This window comes from Cervus elaphus, chromosome 30 (assembly GCF_910594005.1).
Source record: "Cervus elaphus chromosome 30, mCerEla1.1, whole genome shotgun sequence".
Taxonomy (NCBI): Eukaryota; Metazoa; Chordata; class Mammalia; order Artiodactyla; family Cervidae; genus Cervus; species Cervus elaphus.
In genome coordinates, this window is record NC_057844.1 from 27,025,610 (window position 1) to 27,048,755 (window position 23,146).

Below are 23,146 nucleotides of genomic sequence, written 5' to 3' on the forward strand. Positions count from 1 at the left end.
TTATATCCCTTCCCAATATACTTCCTTGTCTCCAGTTATTGCTTTCAGAGAGCATGCAGGCTGACAAATTGACTCCAACATTGTAGATTCAGGGGAGATTAGGGTAATAGACTGTGGGAGTCAGAAGAGAGCTCTCAGTGGAAGAGGTGGTGGTAGTAGCCATAGCAGCAATAAACCTCCAGGGAAGCAACGGGATAGACTACTGAGTGGCTAACAGATCACCAGCTAATTTGGCATGTATGAACCACTCATGTATTCAACAATCAATGGGTTAAGACAGTATGCTGTTTTATTATGTCACTATTTTGTTTATGTAAGCAACTTTAGTAATGTGTGTTTTTGCTTGTGTGTTTAAGATATCCAGGTCTTCTCATCTCATAATTTTTATGTATATTTCTACCATTTGCATAAAGGATTTAAAATTTTCTTTTTTTGGATTATCCATTTACGTATATATGTATGTACATATCTTATAAGGACAAACTACAACTTTTTGGAATGTGATTTACATTCTTTGTAAAGATTTGCCCTTGGTCTTACTCTGAATGTCCAAATAAGGTTTTAGATAACCTCTGGTAAATTCATTCTTGTTTCATTTGTATAGAAGTTTTCATCTCTCCAGTCCAATGACTGGATATATAGATTTTTACATTTTAAATGTTTGGATCAATTTTAACTTTGGAGAAGTGGCAATAATTCATCCATTGAAACATCAATATTAGAGAGAAAGGATCAGTTGTTTAAAAAAAAAACAAACAGAAAGGCAAGAGTGATTTAGAAGAAATAATAAACCAGAAACTTTTTCTGGCTCAAATAGTGATTAATAAATTGATGCAAATATGAATTAAAAGAGATAGGAGATCATGGTGGAATTAAAAGTTTCTATTTCCTAATGATAATTTTAGCTTCATGTTTAGTTGGAAATAGTCCACTCTTTTGGTTTGTTCAGTGTAAGTTTCCTGTTTCCTATGCCCCTGAATCAGTTAATGTTTTTAAGAGGCCACTATCAAAATGCAAATGGATTTTGCATTGTAAATGAGTTCCTTAGGTGACTTAGGCAGATAGAGGATGACTTCAGTGGTCCTAGATTAGAAATTCTGAAGGATCTTAAGAGTGAAGTGTTAGTCACTCAGTTGTAACTGACTCTTGACAACCCCATAGACTATAGCCCACCAGGCTCCTCTGTCCTTGGAATTCTCCAGGCAAAATTACTGGAGTGGGTTGCCAATTCCTACTCCAGGGGATCTTCCTGACCTTGGGATTGAACCTGGGTCTCTTGCATTGCAGGAAGACTCTACCATCTGAGCCACCTGGTCTATAATTCTAGTGCTGCCACTAACCAAGAATATTGAAATGGGTTGCCATTTTCTATGCCAGAGGATCTTCCTGACCCAGAGATCAAACCCATGTCTCTTGCATCTTCTGCATTGGCAGGCAGATTCTTTACCAACTATGCCACCTGGGAAGCCCCTTACCAGTGAGGCTGGTCTATAATTCTTGTGCTACACTGTCCAGTACAGCAATCACTAGAAAAATGTGGGCATTGAAATTTAGATTAATTAAAATTACATTTAAAGTTTAATCATCAAAGAATCTCTTTGATTCAGTCAGTTCAGTTCAGTTGCTCAGTCATGTCTGACTCTTTGCAACACTGTGGACTGCAGCACGCCAGGCTTCCCTGTCCATCACCAACTCCTAGAGCTTGCTCAAACTCCTGTCCATTGAGTTGGTGATGCCATCCAACCATCTCATCCTCTGTCATCCCCTTCTCCTCTTGCCTTCAATCTCTCTCAGCATCAGGGTCTTTTCCAATGAATCAGTTCTTCACATCGGTGGCCCAAGTTAGGCTACAGTTTTTTAGAATTTTTGGAGGCATTTTTCTTTCTCTGTATTCATGCTGTCTCATTTCACTTATTCAGCAAGTATACATTGAGTGCCTATTAAGTGCCAGGGGATACAGCAGAAAACGAGCAAAATTCCTGCCTGAAAAGAACTTCTCCTTTAGTAGAGGGAAACAGACAATAGACTGAAAAAAAAATTGGTAGAATATATACTGATAGTAGTATTAGCACTGCTTTAGCTAAAGTTTTGCAAATCTCCTTAATATTTGGCTTTATAGAAGACAATTAGATTCTCATATTTCCTACAGCATTCAATCTGTTGTGATATGTTGTTTTGGTTGAAGTATATGAACAAAATGTATTCTTACAGAGATACGTATTTAGAAAAGGGAAGTGTTTTCAGATAATAGTGGATATTCTTCTTTGATATTCTACTAGTATAAGTAGTAATTCTTTGGGACTTACCCCGTGATCCAGAGGTTGATTGCTTCTTCCAATGGAACTAAGGTCCTATATGCCACAGAGTGTGGTCAAAATTTTTAAAAAGTTAATAGTTCTTCAACATTATTTTCAATATCAATTCAAAATATATTTGAGCAATATAACTTTATTGGAACTATAGCAATAAACTTTTTTTTCATTTATTTTTATTAGTTGGAGGCTAATTACTTTACAATATTGTACTGGTATTTGTCATACATTGACATGAATCAGCCATGGAGTTACATGTATTCCCCATCCCAATCCCCCCCCCCACCTCCCTCTCTACCCAGTCCCTCTGGGTCTTCCCAGTGCACCAGGCCTGAGCACTTGTCTCATGCATCCAACCTGGGCTGGTGATCTGTTTCACCCTAGATGATATACATGTTTCGATGCTGTTCTCTCGAAATATCCCACCCTCACCTTCTCCCACAGAGTCCAAAAGTCTGTTCTGTACATCTAGTCTCTTTTTCTGTTTTGCATATAGGGTTATCATTACCATCTTTCTAAATTCCATATATACGTGTTAGTATGCTGTAATGTTCTTTATCTTTCTGGCTTACTTCACTCTGTATAATAGGCTCCAGTTTCATCCATCTCATTAGAACTGATTCAAATGAATTCTTTTTAACGGCTGAGTAATATTCCATGGTGTATATGTACCACAGCTTCCTTATCCATTCATCTGCTGATGGGCATCTAGGTTGCTTCCATATCCTGGCTATTGTAAACAGTGCTGTGATGAACATTGGGGTGCACGTGTCTCTTTCAGATCTGGTTTCCTCGGTGTGTATGCCCAGAAAACTATAGCAATAAACTTTTTGTACTCTGTTTTATTAATACCCATTGATCTGTCTCATACTGTGAAGACATCTTTACTCATGCCTAATTTGACGACATCATGAAGTGGTCATTTGGAAAATATTGAATATTGAGTTATGCAGACTTCCAAAATGGTATGATGCATTTTATTGTGTAATATAAAAAGCACATTCACTCATATTGCCACCAGTCTTATCAAAAAGTTTTCAACTGTTCAGAAGCTTTCAAGTCCACAGTGGCAGATACGCATTTTTAAAAATTCTGATTTCACCAAAGAATCTTCAATTTTATCATTGGCATCAAATTTCTGTGGTTCCTTTTCCTTGAAAAGTGACAAACTCATTGTTCATTTTTTCAGGAAAATACCTGCAAATAGCCAATACCAATGATGATAGTTTGTCTATCAATTATTGTTTTAAGTTAAAATGGTATTCCATGAAAAATGTGGTTAGTTGAGCTTACAACACAAACAATTGCAGATGCGTATTTCAGCATTTAAAAAAGTATTTTATGTATGTTTTTATAATCTAGAGTCTTACAAAACACATGAACTCAAAGGTTGATATTTAATAACATTAAAATTAAAAATTGATAGTGATTCATTAAGGGCATTTTGAAGTGAGAACTGGCTTCCTCTCCCTTACTCCCTTGCACCATGAGTGTGTGGCGGTGAGAAATACAGATCAGTAGTGCAGTTTTGTGCCATTGCTTGGATTTGTGTTAAGATACAGTTTTCTTGGCCATTGTTTTTTGTACCATATCTACAAGCAGCAACACAGTGAAAAAGTCAAATATTTGAGTATTTTGTAATTTTTTTCCCTTGAAGTGACAGGCTTACTTTGTTGGACTGTCCCTTTCCCTGTAAGGTTCTTGGGGACTGCCGTGGGAGGTGAGGTATTGTCTGCTATTGAATACATTTTCAAGAATTTGATGGTGTTTTAGTTGTGGGGTATGAGAAAAATAGAGGAGGCAAGGAAGACTCCAAAATTGATGCCTGAATAACTAGTGTTCTTATTTGCTGAGAATGAGAAGATGGAAGGAAACAGGTGATGGAGTGGTGATAAGGGAATAAGGGTGGAAAGTCTGGGCTGGGTACAGAAGATTAGGAGTTAGGTATTGGACTTTCTGCCTTGGGAAAACTTGTTGGCCAGTTTTAAAATTTTTATTTCTCAGCTTTGAAAGCTTAAGATTTACGCTTTGTTCTGACTTTTAAGCATCTGGAGCATTTTTCTGATCTTTTACAAGTTTGTGGAAATCATCTGACCATTCTTCATAGCTAGTGTAGCTTTCTTAGTTCTCTCTTTAAGAACTTTACTTTCATTTGGAAGACTCTCTTCTTAGGACTCTGTATAGAAGTGGTTTATAGTGCTAGTATTTGTGCAAAATAGCCCTTTGGGAATCTGACAACAGTTTATGGACCATCAGTTTACTGCTGCTCAGTTCTGATGTTAACCATTCAGAGTTAATGTCAGACTCCACAAGTTTAAGGGCACAAGTCCTCACAAGGCTGTCCTCACTTCATATGTCCATTACAAGTTTGGGGTTCTCAGGCAACCTGTCCTTTTAACCAACTGGCCACAAATTCAGGAATTTTTATAATTCACCAGAACAACTCATAGAATTCAGGGAAGTGTTAGTACTTAAAACCAGTTTATCGTAAAAGACACAAATGAGGACCAGTCAAATGAAGAGACTCATGGGACAAGGCTGAGAGGGCTTCAAACGCAGTTTCCACTGTCTTCTTCCCATGAAATGAGAATGCATCTCTTCCTGGATATTGATGTATCAGTGTGTTCAACAACCAGGAAACTCACCTAAGTCTCGGTGTGCAGAGTATTTACTGGTGCTTCAGTACGTGAATTTGATTGACTGAAGCACCTGTCATAGGGCTGAACTCTCTCTCTAGCCCTGCTCCCATCTTCAGAGGTCAGCCTGGGTTAAAGTCCCAATCATATGGCTGTTTGTTCTGGTGAGCAACTCTCATCCTGAGTTATCTCATTAGTGTAAACGAAGGGATGATCTAGGGGCTCATAAATAACAAAGATAATAATAACAAAATAACAAATAGTAACAAAAATAACTCAGGAAATTCTGTCTCAGAAGCTCCATGCCAGAAACCTAGAACAAAGAACAAACAAATTCTTTATTATAAAACAACCCTCTTCACAGAAAGCATCCCAGATTTTGCTTAAAATGTCAGGGGTTAATGGATACCTGTAAAACCCCAGGGTAAAAAAATCCCTGGTTATAGAGTCAAAGACAGACTTCTCTAATGCAGAGTTGAGGCCAGGACCCAATTCAGCCTTAAACTTAATAGGTACATGAAAAGATTTCTAAGCTAAATCTAGGAGGTCTAAAGACAGTCTTCAGAGAGCCTTAGAAATGCTTTTACTAATCCAACCAAATCCAACCAAGTATAATTTCAAAAATATTACTAGTTTTTTTTTTTTTTTTCCTGTAGTATGTAGGTTAAGAAAAAGTGCTAATTTGTAGGACAAGCTGTTGGAGGGAGCAGAAGTGTTTAGGAATTCTGATTGATCTAAATATTAAGAGATACAGAGTTTTTGCACGTGTTGCTTAAGGTTAGGCTTTTACAGCAGGATTCATAGTAACACTGAGTTTAACACCCGCACATGAACAGACCTTCCCGTTCAGTTGATCAGGCCTTCGAGGCACTCGGTATTTTTTTTTCTGATTTCTTCTATAGAAGGAATTTTTGGTAAATGAGAGAAGACTGTGCTTTCTGTCAACCTGTAACTGGTGACTGGTCATGTGCATTAGCCAAGGGATTACCTCTGACTTGAAAGGACCTTTTCTTGAGGTGACTTGTGTTCGAGGTCACAGGCAGTGATTGTACTCTCTAAGCTTATGGGCCTCATGGCACAGTGCTGAAAAAACGATGCTAGCCAAATTCCAGGCCAGCTAATTACATTCTTTCTATCTTAAATTCCACCAATTTTCATAACCTCCTGTGAGATAGCTGTTTTTAAATACTTTATTAATTTTTAATTTTGCATCTTGGAAAACAGACACACTATACATGCAAGGTGAAGTAGAGAGTGAAGGTTATTATCCTGGTCAGATAATTGACATAATGTTGTTTTAATTTAGCTATAATTACAAAGATAATGAGTTTACTTTCTCTATTTTACTCTCTCTCAAGAAAAGGGTTCACTCTGTCTAGATGTGTAAGATAAATTCTTTCAAAATATAAAAAGAAAATCTTAAGTATACTATGCTCTGTAGAGGTGAGAATACTACGGTTCAGTTTAAGAGGAGGTACTTGTGTGAATTGTATCATATGGAATAGGTTCTTGCTTGTGCTCAACTGGCCAATCTTATATTAGTTGTATAGAAGTGAGAATAGTTCTCATCTGCTTTGTCAATCAGGTTTTTAATGATTCTATACCTCTTTAGTAAATAGAGATAAACAGAGCAGTCCTTTCAAGGGCATTTCTGAGTCCCCTTAAATTTATCATGTTATAAGAAATAAAATCATTTATGTTCAGGGCAATATGTGGGCTTTCCTGGTGGCTCAGATGGTAAAGTGTCTGCCTGCAATGCAGGTGATCCGGGTTCAATCCCAGGCTCAGGAAGATCCCCTAGAGAAGGAAATGGCAACCCACTCCAGTATTCTTGCCTGGAAAATTCCATGGGCAGAGGAGCTTTGTAGGCTATGGTCCACAGGGTCGCAAAGAGTCGGACACGACTGATTGACTTCACTTCACTTCAGGGCAATATATTTGATTGTTCTTTCCTTTCTTTGATTTTCAGAAGGGTATTGTGTGTGTGTGTGTGTAAAAGAAGTCACTGTTAGTGATAGCAACCTCCGTCTCTCTTGCCTCACCCTCTTCCCCTTTCCTGTGCCCCTCTACCCTTGCAGTCATTGGCGTGGAATTTGCATTAGTGATCATGAATCTTAGTTGTAGCAGGATCTTTTCTTGTAGTTACTGTATACTAGCTATGTTTTTCAGAGGATGTTGACACATATTCACATGATAGTTCCATGATGACTAGATTATTTGATCTGAAGAGTAAAGGTTTCATACTAATGTAGGAACAGTCACATTTATCTGTAAGAAATGTAGCATGCATCTCTTTTGATTTTACACTGACAAACATTAATTTAGACTTTTTTTTTGCATGTTTATCCTAGTGATGTTGCTGATTCTCCTGGCATTTTATGTAACTGAGCATCACAGTGGTAGAACGGTCATGAGTTAACTCATGTGGACTCATGAACCTGGTGGTGATGGGCAGCCTACTGCTCCTGCTGAAACGGTATTGTATTTTAGAGGATTTTTTTTTTTTTTCTATTTCTGTGATCCAATTAAGTGTGATTCTAGGAAGAGTAAAGATATGGTAGAGTTATTTTTCAATTATTTTTTATTAACTTCTAGTCATTTATTTTCTTAAGCAGCAAGGAACTGTTCTGCTGAAGATCATTTAGGGGGCCCTCCTCCTTCTTGGTGTTACTTATATTTCACCACTATTTTACTATGCTACTTATATTTCACTATTTTATTGCTTATATTTTATTAACTAAATTCAAGTTTGTAAAGGCAAAGATGATAGCATTTTAAACTCATAATGCTTTAAAGTTAACTACTAGTAGATACTTAAATATTACTAATTGATGAAACAGATGACTTGAAAACAGGGCTACCAGATCAAATAGAATGAAGATATAATTGTAAAAATTATCATAAGAGACACAAAATTTTTGTCAAAAGAATGTACTTGATGTCTTTAAATCACATGGTCTGCTCTGATCACCCCTAAATTAAATACTTGCTCTAAAACTTTAGGCGTGCTAAGAAATCTAGTGTCAGATTTTTCCAGTGCTCAGAAAGTTAAAAAAGTATTTTGGGGATTCACAGTATTAAATGCAATAATGGCATCTGATGTGCTTTCAAGTTAGGAAAATCAAACATTGAAATTATTATTTAAATATTGATATTTTAGAAGTGAAATTTGAGGACTTCTATGTGTATATTGTGGGAGAAGGCAAGGGCACCCCACTCCAGTACTCTTGCCTGGAAAATCCCATGGACGGAGGAGCCTGGTAGGCTGCAGTCCATGGGGTCGCTAAGAGTCGGATATGACTGAGCAACTTCACTTTCAGTTTTCACTTTCATGCATTGGAGAAGGAAATGGCAGCCCACTCCAGTGTTCTTGCCTGGAGAATCCCAGGGATGGGGGAGCCTGGTGCTGCCGTCTTTGGGGTCGCACAGAGTCGGACATGACTGAAGGAACTTAGCAGCAGGAGCAGCAGCATGTGTATATGGTAGGCAGCCTTCAAGGTAAACTGCAGTGTCTCTAACCTTTTAATATTTGTGATCTTGGGTAATCATTTCCCTTTGAATATGGATTGGAGTTATGGATTCATTTCTCATAAATAGGATATATCATGAATAAAATACATTTCTGAGGTTAGTTTATAAAAAAAAAAACTGTGGTTTACATCTTGGGTTCTCTATAGATCTCTGTTGCATCACTTCCTCTGGAGGAAGCCAACTGGCTACTGTGTCATGGGGCAGTCCTATAAAAGGGCCCAAGTGAGCAAGTTTGGGAGTGGGTTGTCCCTTTTTGAGCTTTGAAATGACAGAATCTTTGGTCAAAAACTTAGCTGTAGCCTTAAGGAGAACCTGAGACTGAACTACGTACTTAAGCCATTCCCAGATTCCTGACCAACAGAACCATGAGATGATAAATATTTGTTGCTTTTAGCTGCTAAATTTTGGATTACATAGTGACAGATAACTAGTATAGTTCATGCCACGTTGTTGGGAGAGAACAGTCACAAGCAGCAAAAGACAAATTATACTTTATAAAAATTAAAAACAGTTGTACATCAAAAGAGCAAAAAAAGAGCAACAAAGCAATCACATAAAGGGAGAAAATATTTACAAATTATACTTAAGATACAGTGTTAATATCTGGAATGTATATAGAACTCCTAAAACTCAACAGCCATTAGCATGGGTACTATTAAAAAAAAACAGAAAATAAAAAGTATTGGTGATGATGTAGAAAAATTGAAACTTTTGTGCACTATTGATGGGAGTTGAAAATGATACAGCTGTTCTTGAAAACAGTATAGTTGTTCTGCAAAAAATTAAAAATAGTATTACCATCTGACCTAGTAATTCTGCTTCTAAGTATAACCCCTAAAAATTGAAAGCAGGATCTTGAAGAGATATTTGCACATTCGTGTTCATTGAAACATTATTTCCATCAGCAAAATATGGAAGCAGCCTAAATGTTTATTTATAGATAAATAAATAAGCAAAATATGGTATATACAACAAATGTACCTTAAAAAGGAACAAAGCTCTGACATATGCTACAAAATAGATGAAACTTAGAGACATTATGCTAAGTGAAATAAGCCAGTCACAAAAACACAAATACTGTATGATTCTACTTCATTTCAGTTCTGTTCAGTCGCTCAGACGACTCTTTGCGACCCCATGGACCACAGCACACCAGGCCTCCCTGTCCATCATCCACTCCCAGAGTCTACTCAAACTCATGTTTATTGAGTCGGTGATGCCATCCAACCATCTCATCTTCTGTCATCCCCTTCTCCTCCTGTCTTTAATCTTTCCCAGCATCAGAGTCTTTTCAGATGAGTCAGTTCTTCAGTTCTTCACATCAGGTGGCCAAAGTATTGGAGTCTCAGCTTCAACATCAGTCCTTCCAATGAACACTCAGGACTGATCTCCTTTAGGATGGACTGGTTGGATCTCCTTGCAGTCCAAGGGACTCTCAAGAGTCTTCTCCAACACCACAGTTCAAAATCATCAATTCTTCTGCACTCAGCTTTCTTTATAGTTCAACTCTCACATCCATATGTGACTACTGGAAAAACCATAGCCTTGACTAGATGGTCCTTTGTTGGCAAAGTAATGTCTCTGCTTTTTAATATGCTGTCTAGGTTGGTCATAACTTTTCTTCCAAGGGGTAATGGTCTTTTAATTTCATGGCTGCAGCACTTAAAGTAGTCCAAATCATAGAGATGGAAAGTAGAATGATTGTTGCCAGGGAATAAGGGGAAGGAGATATGGGCAGTTACTATTTACTGGGCACAGAGTTCAGTTTTGCAAGATGAAAGGGTTCTGGAGAAGAATGGTGGTGATTGTACAACATTATGAAAGATGAAAGCACTGAATCCCACTCAACTGTATGCTTAAAAAGGATTAAGATAGTAAATTTTATGTTAATGTGTTTTTACCACAGTAAAAAATTGAAAAAAGAACCCTATAAATATACCAATTTATTTCTTCTAGAATGAACTTTGGTATTGTGTCTTTCAAATACTTTGTCCATTTTATCAGAGTTATTAAATTTATGATATTTTCTTATTTTCCTTTTAGCATTGTGAAATCAGTAGTGATATCACCTCTCCTATTCTTGGCAATGGCAATGTTTGTCTTATCACTTTTTCCCCTAATTTGTCTAGATATTTTTTTCATTTTATTGATCTCAAAAATATTTTTTTCTTCGTTTTCTATTTCACTGGTTTCCAGTCTGATTTTTATTACTTCCATTCTTCCTCTTACTTTGGCTGCATTTGCTCCTTTATTCTTCTAGTTTATTAGATAGACATTGAGGTCATTGATATAAGATCTTTCTATGTTTCTAGCACATAGTTCTAGTACTATACATTTTTATTTTATTGGCAACCTATAAATTTTCATATCCTGTGTTTTCCTTCCCATTCAGTTCCAAAAAAATACTTCCTGTATTCCATTTGATTTATTCTTTATCCATTTGGTCATTTAGAAATGTTGTTTAGTTTAAAAATATTTCAAATATTCTGGAGAAATTTCTGTTATTGATTTCTATTTTTCTTCCATTTTACTCACAGAACATACTCTGTGTGGCTTGGATAATTTGAATTTACTGATACTTGTTTTAACAGTCAGAATATGATCTATTTTTATAAAATTTCCTTATGCACTTGAAAAGAATGTGTATACTATTGTTTTTAAGTGGTATATTCTAAATGTGTCAATTAGGCCAGCTGGTTGGTGATATATTTTCTATCTCCTTGTTCCTGGTTATTGTCAGAGTATATTGAAATCTCTGCTTTTAATTGTGAATTTTAAAATTTCTCCTTGCATTTTTTTTACCAGTTTTTTCTACATATATCTTGAAGTTTGTTTGAATTTTTCTATCCTATAGATTCTATCCTCCTGTACAATGCTTTTAACATTGTAAACTGACCTTATTTATCCCTGATACCACTCTTTTCTCTGAAAAAGAGAGTAATAAATGATATTAACAGAGTCACTCTGGCTTTCTTTTTTGATTAGAATTGGCATGCTATTTCTTTTTCTGTTTTTTGCTCACCTATTTGTATCTTCATGTTTAAAGTACGTTTCCTGTTGGCAGTATACATAATCCTTGCCTTTTAACTGGGGGAGTTTAGGCATTTTACATTTCGTGTGATTACTGATATAATTAGGTTTAGATCTGTTATCTCAGTTGGTGAAGAATCCACCTGCAATGCAGGAGACCTGGGTTCAATTCCTGGGTCAGGAAGATCCCCTGGAGAAGGAAATGGCAACCCACTCTAGTATTCTTGCCTGGGAAACCCCATGGATAGAGGATTCTGGAAAGCTACAGTCCACAAGGTCACAAGAGTCAGACACGACTTGGTGACTAAATCACCACCACCAGATCTGTTATCTTACTCTTTGTTTTTATTTCCCTATCTATTTCTTCTTTTCTTTTTTTTTTTCAGGAAGGTGATAATGGTGTAAAACCCACTGAAATGTTGTGAAGTAATTAGCCTCCAACTAATAAAAATAAATAAATAAATAAAGTGAGAGACAAAAAAAAAATAAATAAATAAAAAATAAAACACCAGTATAGATATATTTGTGTAGAATTAGCCAATACTTAAATTGCTTTGTATTTTCCAAGTCATAGCTCTTCCTGGAGAAAGATATATAGTAAAGAAGTAGGAAAGTACCTTCAATTGTAGAATGTCTTTTTTATTTGTTTCTACTAGACCACATGCTTCATAAAAACCAAAGACTTTGTTTGTTTTCTTTTTATCTAGCTATCCCTAGCTAATATTAGGTGAAAAATAAATATTTGTTTACTGACAGATTAAAAAAAGATTCTTGGAATTGAGATCATCTGAGCCAGGTACAGTAAAATGAGAGTGCACATTTTTTAGGTATTTAGTGTTCAGTTCAGTCAGTTCAGTCACTCAGTCATGTCCGAATCTTTGTGACCCCATGGACTGCAGCATGCCAGGCCCCCCTGTCCATCACCAACTCCTGGAGCTTACTCAAACTCATGTCCGTTGAGTTGGTGATGCCATCCAACCATCTCTTCCTCTGTTGTCCCCTTCTCCTCCCGCCTTCAATCTTTCCCAGCATCAGGGTCTTTTCCAGTGAGTCAGTTCTTCATGGAGAAGGCAATGGCAACCCACTCCAGTACTCTTGCCTGGAAAATCCCATGAACAGAGGAGCCTGGTAGGCTGCAGTCCATGGGGTCGCTAAGTTGGACACGACTGAGCGACTTCACTTTCACTTTTCACTTTCATGCATTGGAGAAGGAAATGGCAACCCACTCCAGTATTCTTGCCTGGAGAATCCCAGGGACGGGGAAGCCTGGTGGGCTGCTGTCTATGGGGCCACACAGAGTCGGACACGACTGAAGTGACTTAGCAGCAGCAGCAGCAGTTCTTCACATCAGGCGGCCAAAATATTGGAATTTCAGCTTCACCATCAGTCCTTCCAATGAATATTCAGGGCTGATTTCCTTCAGGATGGACTGGTTGGATCTCCTTGCTGTCCAAGGGACTCCCAAGAGTCTTCTCCAACACCACAGTTCAAAAGCATTAGTTCTTCAGCATTCAGGTTTCTTTATAGTCCACCTCTCACATCCATACATGACTACTAGGAAAACCATAGCTTTGACTAGAAGTACCTTTGTTGGCAAAGTAATGTCTCTGTTTTTTAATATGCTGTCTAGATTGGTCATAACTTTTCTTCCAAGAAGCAAGCGTCTTTTAATTTCATGGCTGCAGTCACCATCTGCAGTGATTTTGGAGCCTCAAAAAATAATGTCTGACCCAGAGGAATTGGGTGGAGAGGGAGGTGGGAGGGGGGGATTGGGATGGAGAATACATGTAAATCCATGGCTGATTCATGTCAATGTATGACAAAAACCACTACAATATTGTAATTAGCCTCCAACTAATAAAAATAAATGGAAAACACTGTTTCCATTTAGTGTTAGAAAATCTAATTAAAAGCATAAGATAATGCAAGAACCTAGGGCTGGGAAAAAATTTTCAGTCAGACTTGGTACAAACCTATGAAGAGAGCAAGAGGTATCAGAAATCACACATGAGAGTGCCTACAAAGCTGCTTGAGTGCTTTTCTACTTTACAAACTCTTTTGATGATCCATGGCCCCACCACCAACATAGTGCATCTATTGCTCTGAAATACATTCATTTCTCTAGGAATTTAGTGGAGATTTATTGAGAGCTTTTTTTGTTGTTTCAAGATTAATGAAGGCTTGGCACAGCTTAGTAAGGAGATAGATATTTCCATATGTAGATAAATTATTATAAAGCATAATGAAGAGTACAATAATGGGTGTGTATGTTTTTACATCTGGGATAGAACTGTGGAAGACAGGGAGGAAGACTACCTTTTCCAGGGTGGCAGATCAAAGAAGATCTTCAGAGAGAAAGTCTTAAACAATGAGCAGGAGTTTCTAAAGTGAACAAGGTGAACAAGGCTGTAAATGGTACTATAGTAAGATGAAAGAAAATGTGAAAAAGCCTAAGGAAATGAAGTCGCATGGCCTATTCAAGTTAAAACAAAGAGATTAAGAGAAGAATTTTAGGTCTGCTGCTTATTAACCATGGATACTTGAACAAGTTACTTAATATCTCAGAGCCCCACTTCTTCCAACTGTAAAATGGGAATAATAAAACCTGCCCTGTGGTGTTATTATAAACATTAAATTAGATAAGCTATTTAATAGTTTATCTCTCATGTAATTGATGCTCAACAAATAGTCACTGTTATTGCTACAAATATTTCTAACACTCCCATTTCTCTTAGTATGCCTGGAGCATAAGGCATAAAAAGTGAGCGAGATTAAACTGGAAGAGTAGGCAAAATCCAATCCAAGAAGAGCCTCATATGAAAGAACTTTAGCTAGATATTGTGGCTTCTGGGGAGTGTGTTCTTAAAGAATTTTATCAGAGGATTAATCCATTTTGAAAATGCCTATTCAGAGCATTACTACTGACACCAATATATGGAAGTTGATTGGGAGATAGTGAGGAAGGTTGGGAAATATATCAAATGCCAAAAAAGTTAGCTCTTAATGAAAAAAAATTTGCCAAAGATAAAGTACAAAGTAGATAGTTAGAGATTGAGCATGTAGTAGGCCAAATACATGTAAAAACCAGACAAGCACATATATAGAAAGATTAGTAGATAGAATTTCAGTGTTGACTTCTATTCAATAGATGATTCACAATTGTCCTAATATCTCTTTTCAATGGAGTTACATCAACCACTTATTCCTATCATATTTTCTGCCTCCTCCCATAGCCTCTCTCTCTCTCAATATAGAAAGATACACTATACTATGCTTATTGAATGTTTGGCCACTTCTAATTGTAAAGTTACACTTAATCAGAAATGCTAGATTCACACTGAAGTAATTGACTGGCTAATTACTCTTCTGGGAATGTGGCCTTAGATTAATCATTATAAATAATAGGAAACCAGAGAAGCTTACTCTTGCATCCAAAACAAAGAAGAAGCAGTATTATTTTTATGGTTTTAGCTTCCCTCACTTTCTAGATGTTGCAGCTGTGTCCTCATTGTATTTTATAGCCAGAAAAAAAATCGCCCCTCAGCAGTTCGTATAATTTCAAATTTATAACTATGTCCAGGGTAATTCACCCGTAAGCCAACTAGAAATAAAAATAGAGGAGATAGGCCCATCTGTTGGAGTGATATTTTAACTGCAAAAAACATTTTCCTTTCTTTAAAAGCAAAGCTGTAAAATCTGTATAAATTCCAATTCGTAAACCATGAAACTCTAATTTTTCCACTTTTCTAGTCACTTTGAGTAAATGATTTTGCATATGTAGGATGTCAAAAATCACCAAAATGGTCCAAGGGAGTGTGAGAGATTGATTTTAACTACATGAAAGTCTTCTAAGTGATGGCAAAAGATTCTTCAGGTAAATTAGGACCAAAAAGAATTCTGTATTGCTTGTTACTGAAAGATCCATATCTTTAGTTTTTTTTCCCCCTGCTGTACAAGGGAGCTTCAACATCTTATTTAATTATTTTTAGTTAACTATATGTTTCCTTAGTAATTGAAAAATTAAACTTCTTTTCTTAAATCTTTTATCTCTGTTCATCAAATAAGTTCTCACTTAGAGATTCTGATAGGGCTATTTAAATTACTCTGGTAAAGCCATTATTTAAGGGGAGAAATACCTTATCCTGAATAATTCAGGCAAGAGTAATTGTTTTGCTTGAATGTTCTGGCCATGATTCTATCAAATTCCCTCTTACTCTGCTTGCGTAGAATGAACTTTAGCTGGCAAAAAAGGCTTTTTATTTTATGGAGAGTGTAACCTTGGTTCTTTGTGTGATAAATCCAAGCGTAAGGCATTTGGAGTAGTCACCACTTGTGCAGCAGAAACTACTTTGTTCCAAACCCACACAACTGTATTCTGTGAAAAGAGAGGTTTTCCCATAGAACACCACATAATGGCAATGCTTTCACTTTTCACAAGCTGGTAAAAGCAAACACAATGAAGCACAAGTGCTTTACAGATGATGCCTTACACCACCACATAATCCTCTTCTCAGTGAGATGAGCAGGAAGGCTCGGAACCTCCAGGCAGTCATGCTACTAGTTATACCCACACCATTTGCAAAACTAGAGTGAGAATCACCACTTTTTAATGCAACTGTCATCACCACTCCAAGGCATTCCTGGTGTCATGGTATGTCCTACCAAGTGAAGGGATCTGAAAGAGGAAGAATCTTTAGTGATATTTGAAGTGTATAGCTATTGAGGAGTCATGCAGAGTGATTATATTTTAATCAGATTGTCTGCTTCCCAGACCATTTGCTTACCAGGTTGCTCCCGCCATATTTTACATTCTTTTGTTTCTTTGTTCTTTCACTTATTCACCCATTTAATAAATATTCTAGTGCTTCTGTAGATTGAAGGGCCCAGAATGTGTTAGTGGAATTCAAGATAGATCTGAGGAGGTGTGGTTTCTCTTTCCTGGGTTATCAGAAAGATAACTGGATTGAGAACAGTTGAGTTTGCATCATGGATTGAACTTTAGAAACTCCACTGAACCCTTGATTTAAACATAAGTAGGCATATAGTGAACTATGGTTCCTATAAAGACTTGATTACTTGTGTGGTTTGGATGTCAGTTGCAATCCTTCCTACCTGGAAGTCAAGAAATTGGGAGGTAGAAGGATTGACTTTAAGACTGAAAACATAAAAAAAAAAAAAAAGACTGAAAACGTTGGTGAAAATTCTGCCAACTTTCTAGTCAGCCTCAATCCTTAGCAAATTGCAAATAAAGAGAAATGTGTCCTCAGCATCTCCCAAATGTTTGTCCTTTTCTCCTTTCAGGATAAATCCTTCCAGGTTCTTAAAGTCAGTTCTTAAATAGCACAACATTTTTTTCTCAGGTAAGAGTCGATATCAGTTGATATTATTTTTACTTTGGTGTGAATTTGGATCTCTCAGTACTGTTTGCATTTTAACAGGAGTTCAGAAATAAAAGATCATCTTTTATTGAAGGAAAATCAACAATAAATGACTCTATAAGGAGACGTTTTGGGATCAGAGTCCATTCCAAACAACAGCAAATGTCTTCTTTACAATAGGCCTAAGATTGCCCTCCATGCAGCACTCATGGCAACCCACTCCAGTACTCTTGTCTGGAAAATCCCATGGACTGAGGAGCCTGGTAGGCTACACTCCATGGGGTTGCAAAGAGTCAGACATGACTGAGCGACTTCACTTCACTTCACTTCAAGATTGCCCTCCCTGCAGCACTCATCGGTGGGTTAGTTGGTATAATGAACTTAAATTTCCTTCTCTCTGAAGTGAAGCCAATCCTTGGGATCACATGAGACTTTTGTATCTTCTTTCAAGCAGTGTTTGATGAGAGCTATTCAATGAAAAATATTTCTGAGTTAGTACGGAATATATGATTTGTCATAGATCTAAAAATAGTGGCAGAGACGTGTTACCAGAATGCCTTCAAGTAAGAAATGATTGATTGTAATTAGAAAACAAACCACATACCAAGCACTCAATCATGAGAAATCTTATAGAAAAGGAAGCCTCTATTAATAGGACATAATTACACATGACACTCACACACCTGTTGTTCCATTTACAGAATCCTTTGTCCTCTAAAGAGTTTCTATGTTGGCCAAGGGGTAAAGAATCTACCTGCCAATGCAGGAGGTACAAGAGATGGGTTTGATCCCGAGGTCAGGAAGATCATCTGGAGTAGGAATTGGCAACATGCTCCAGTATTCTTGCCTGGAAAATTCTGTGGACAGAGGAACCTGATGGGCTATAGTCTGTGACATTTGCAAAGAGTCAGACATGACAGACTGAGCATGCATGCGTGTTGTCCTCTAAAGAACGACTGGAGTGATAGTATATATTCATAAAAAATAAAATGGGAAATTGTAGCATTCTAGTTGGTCGTGACTTATCAAATGCCTCTGCACAAAATTGGTTTCCTGTAATAGCAGTTCTAACCTTATTCAGTTGCACAAAAACTCTCTCATGTGCTACTTCATATACTAAGAAACCTTGTGTTTGCGTGGTCATTTGTGTCTGACTCTTTGTGACCCTGTGGACTGTAGCCCGTCAGGCTCCTCTGAATTTTCCAGGCAAGTGTACTGAAGCAGTTGCCATTTCCAACTCCGGAGGATCTTCCCAACCCAGGGATGGAGCCTGAGTCTCTTGCATATCTTGCATTGGCAAGTGGCTTCTTTACCCCTGCACCACCTGGGAAGCCCGAAATGTTATGCCTTATTCGTTTGTATCCTCGGTGGTATTCAGAGGGCTCAGAACTTAGATGTCCATCTACTGTTTCTTGAAGACTGAATAAAAGCATGAATGTTGAAAAGAGTCAAACAAAATGTGTATGAGTAGTTAGAGAATTAACATAAGGAAAAAAGAAGAGGCAGGGGATTAACAAAATAAATAAAATTAATTCTACCTACCTTAAAATTTAATGTTTCTCCATAATTATCTAAAGTCCCTGAGGTGGAAAACCTCAAAGAGTTTTCAAATAAGTGTCTTAGGATGAATTCTGGGTGAGGATTTTTCATAAGTAACTAGATTTACAATAGTCAGATTCTTCTTTCTTCTTTTTCTTATACATATAATTTGTTCACTTCTCTCAAACTAGTAGTCAACCACCAAGTATGCATTTTACATTTTCAGTTTGCATAGCATAGTACGGACATTGTAAGACCCGTTCACAGACATAAAAAAATGGTTTCTATTTTGAGATGCCCATACTACTTAGAAAAACAGGAGCAATACAGGTCAAAGTAGAAAACAAGAGAAGGAAAAGAGGGTATGAAGGACACTTTTTTGGATAGCCCTACCTTCTCTTACCAATGGCTTTTCTAGAAAGTCAGGTCCCTGGAAATACTGATCTGATTTGAGGTAACAGAAATCATTAGGACAGTAGAGTTGTTGGGTCAGCAGCCGTGCTGACTTTACTTGCCACTTTGGCTATCCAATTTCATCTTCCCAGTGAAGTTTCCTCTCCTTTATCATCATAGTATTTTATACACATTGTAACTTCAGGTTCAAAATAAAAGACTGTCATAAAAGGGATGCAGACACCCAAAGAGGAGTATGAGGCTCCAGCTCTTTTCTTCACCATCAAAATCAGAGCCATTGAGACAGATAACATATCAAGACAGTGTGACAAAGGGATGTAATAGTTAATTTTTAAGCTGTTTTCCTTCTCATTGATTGGATTTCCTGTCTTCTTTAACATGGATCCCTTATCTTCTCTCTCTCTCTCTCCCTCCCTTTAAAATGTATATTAGTTCATAGCAAACCTTGATTTTCTGAATTTAAGTATTCCAAATGTAAATCATGCACTGATCAAACCTCCTAATAAATTTCTATCAAGTAACTTTTTAAATCTCATTATACGAATCTGTATACCATTTTCCTGAGTTTTTTATCTCAGCAGTAGAAATATCAAAATGCTAAGTGAATAATATATAACTGAAACACTATGCCAAATGCCCAAATCAATACAAAGTAGGGCACTGAATATTGTAACAAATTGCTAGTGGTAACCCCCAAATAGTTTCCTTCCTTCTGTTGCTCAGTCTCCTTGGCCTTATAAAGCTCCAACTATTAAATTAATGATTTGAGCCCTCAAGAAATTCAGGATCCTATGATGCACACTTTGGAGAGGTCCTTGACAGTTTAGAGAATTGTAAATTTCTGAGGGATTATTTATCACATCATCAGAGTCAACATTCTACACCAACCGTTAGATTCAGCTTCTTCTATTTTAAGAAAATGGACCTGAAAGTGTTATCTTCTGAATATTCAGTTGTAAATTATTTCTGTATTAGAGACTCAACAGGTGTTTCTTAACCACCAATTCTTCCTTCTCTCACTTGTATCTTTCTTTGGTGTGGTAGAGGAAGCCACAGAAGAGCATCTAGGCTTTCTGTTCTTTGTAACTTTGTCAACTGGTTGAACTAAGACCTACATGGGAATAAGACACAATCAGGGAAAATTTCATATAAAATTATGTGGCACTTACTGTGTTTGCACTTGGAATTCAAGGAAGAAAATGATGACAATTTGTAAAGTCAGTGCATGCTGTGCAGAGAGCTTTGGATCTAAGGTGTATCTTGAAGGATTGGCAGAGTTTTGATAGGCAGAAGGAAGGAAAATAGTCACCATATGTAGAGAGATTGTTGGTGGGAGCGTAACTGGCAATGACCAGAAGTCATAGAGAACCAGGGTGAAGATTGTACTAACTGAAGGAAAACTGCCTAGTGGAGGTTGTGGAAAATAATTTCAATTGGCAGGTTTGTGTCTAATTCTTTAGCATTGAAATGTAAGCTGAGGAACTCAGGAGCTGCAAAAAGGAGACACCAGAGGTTATAAGTAGAGAGGTAGCAAGTTGTGTAAACAGAAGACCAGAGTGGCAGATGGAACAGTGGCTAGAAATCAACCTGAAAGCACTGTTAACAGGCAAGGTACTGTGTGTAATAAATAACCAATACACCGTGCTGTGCGCCAACTTTGTCCTTTTGTTTCACGATGATTTATTTGTTATATCACCACCCTCATTATCTAAAACAGAACACTACAATTTCATATACCATCTGTGAGCTCCAAATGGTCATAATTAACTATCACAAATGTTCTAAAAAGGTGATATGCTAAAAATAGCCTTATCAGGCTTGTCAGCAGGCTGCTTCTGTGGCTACCGTGACATTCAGTGAAAGAAAGACTACGTTTTGCTTTGCCTTTACATGGTTATATTTATTACACAGATTATAAAACTATGAAAACATGTTTTTCTAATTAAACATCTCAAGGCTTAATATTTTGACTAATGGTCAATTAGGGGCAAAAACATCAAGACCACATCAAAAGTAAGTTTCCTTCAAATGAGATCTGGCTACTATAATATCTAGAACATAGTAAATATGCTCCAAAATGCTGGTTGAATGTGGGAAAAATGTCAGCCACTTGGTTGTGTTTGTGGCATATGTGAAGGGCCGTTATATCGCTTTGTCATCAAAGATTTCCATTCTCCTTGATTCCTAAGGAGAACTCAATAGAGACGTCGTGTTTTGGTGCTGAAGGACAATGAGCCTTCTTTAGAATATGCACTGGAGATTCCTTGAGAAGCTCAATGGTTTCAACAAAGTCAGGATTAAGAGCCTGGAGTTTAGTTTTCACCACTGAAAATGGTCATCTTTATGGCTTATGTCACCTTATGGCTGTCTAAACTGTTATGGTCACCTTATGGCTGTCTAAACTGTTACAGCCAGCTAGAAAATCAATGAGCAAAAAAGTGTATAGAATTTCATCGAATTAAAGGTGCTACCTGTTGTAAGATGCACCATTATCTTATACACTACTTAGAGAAAATAATTAAAATTAAACCATGGCACAGTGCTTCTTTCTAATTAAACAATATTTTGTATATTGAAGACCTCTTTTAGACTTATTTAGCATAGTTTAGAAAATGATTTATCACTTGTTCCTTTTAGAAGGGAAATGTAAATGAAACTGATTGGTTAAAGCATTCCTGAAATACTTCCCATTCATGGTTTGACTCTTCTAAATGACTTTTGACTCACATCCATAAATGCATATGTCAGAAACCTTGATGATGCAACAGTTCTTAAAAGAATGCTTCATTGTTTTCTCTGGAATTTTTCTCCAGTCCACCAACAGTTTTAGTGCTATCATTTTCTTCTTGCTAGAACTGTCTAGACACATCTCAAAAGCATCTAGAACTAACATGCCTGATGGGTTACTTAGGTTCTTTGGGGCTTCTTTGATGGAATTTAATCACTCAGCTGTCACAAATAATTATTTTGGGGGAAGTAATGTTTATTTGGGGAGTGATTTCTTACTCTAGATTTTTTTTTTTGCTTTACACTCTTAAGTATGGAACCAAACTTTTGGCCATTGGCAATTTACCATAGCAACACAGTAATAAACCACTCTTTGTTGCTCAAACTCATGATTTTGATTTCTTGATTTCATTATATTCATAATATAATTTCTAAGCATGTCAAAGAATACTGGAGTTTCTCTAGGGTTTTCTGTACTTGTCTAAATTCAATTTCATGTTTTATCAATTAAATCAATTAACTTTTATTGGAAGTTAAGTGGTTCCTGTTCAAAATTAGAAGACAAAATAGTGTTTGGTGCCTTAATGCTAGTCCCATTGGATGCACAAACCAATCACATCAACCTCTCATTGCTTTGAATTTTCCTTCATCCATCTGATGGTCTGAGCAATTTCCTCTCCCTTCACATATGTTGCTTAGGTATGATCGTCAATTCTTTTCCATTATCTCAGTAACAGAATGTAACACAGATTCATTTAGTTGTGGGTTTCTTTCTTTTTTAGTTCCTACAAAGCACTTGATTATTGTTTTTTGCAATAAAATATAGAATTTCAGTCATTCTTCCAATGACAAAGTTTGGCTTTACTAAGATCAAACTTGTGTTCCATTGCTGTTTCCATTCCTTCCTTCATATATAGCAGCTTTTCATGTCAAAGCTGAATCCTAGTATGATCTGCCTAAAGATATTTTACACGGAAATTCAGCTCATCCTAGTTGTTGATTAACGCGTATTGCTTAACAGAAGGGACCCCAGCACGAACGGCTCTGACCAGGTTTGTACAGGCAGAGCTACATCACAACTGACCAGCAGTTACAGGATACAGTCAACGTCAGACTTACACTGGGTGAGGAGCCTCCTGAGGAAAAGTAAAACTTGACCCACGTTGACGTTAGACAGACTAGGTGGGTCTCAGAATGGGAGCTGGGAGATGAGGATAGGAGTTGAGCAGTAGAGGTCACGTTGCAAGATGCAATGGCGAAGGCCCCGCCCTGCCAGGGGAGCTTTCCTGTGAGTCCTGGCTGTATAGCCAGACTCAGACTCGGTGACAAGGCATATGGGTTAGGGGAGAGGACCCAGCAACCCTGCTGTGCCGGTCCTCCCACCTTACCTAAGTGTAACACAGAGGAGAGAAGGCTTGTGCTCATTTTGCATGGCCTGGTGTAGTAATAAAAAAAGACGAAGAGCATCTGTGGTCTTGGACAGACAGATTCTTGTAAAGTGCTGGCTAGTGAGATCACCTAGGCTCAGAAAGAAAAAGATTACTGGCAGCTTGTACTAATTCAGGGATTATAGGCACCT

At 37.2% G+C, this 23,146-nt stretch overlaps 1 long non-coding RNA gene across 1 annotated transcript in view; it reads left to right on the forward strand.

Moving 5' to 3' along the window:
- Positions 1-23,146, forward strand: part of LOC122686614 — a 546,075-nt gene that overhangs the window by 162,832 nt on the left and 360,097 nt on the right. The window contains exon 4 of the long non-coding RNA XR_006338856.1: positions 7,300-7,424. This is a non-coding gene — a long non-coding RNA (uncharacterized LOC122686614). The remainder of the gene's footprint in view (positions 1-7,299; positions 7,425-23,146) is intronic.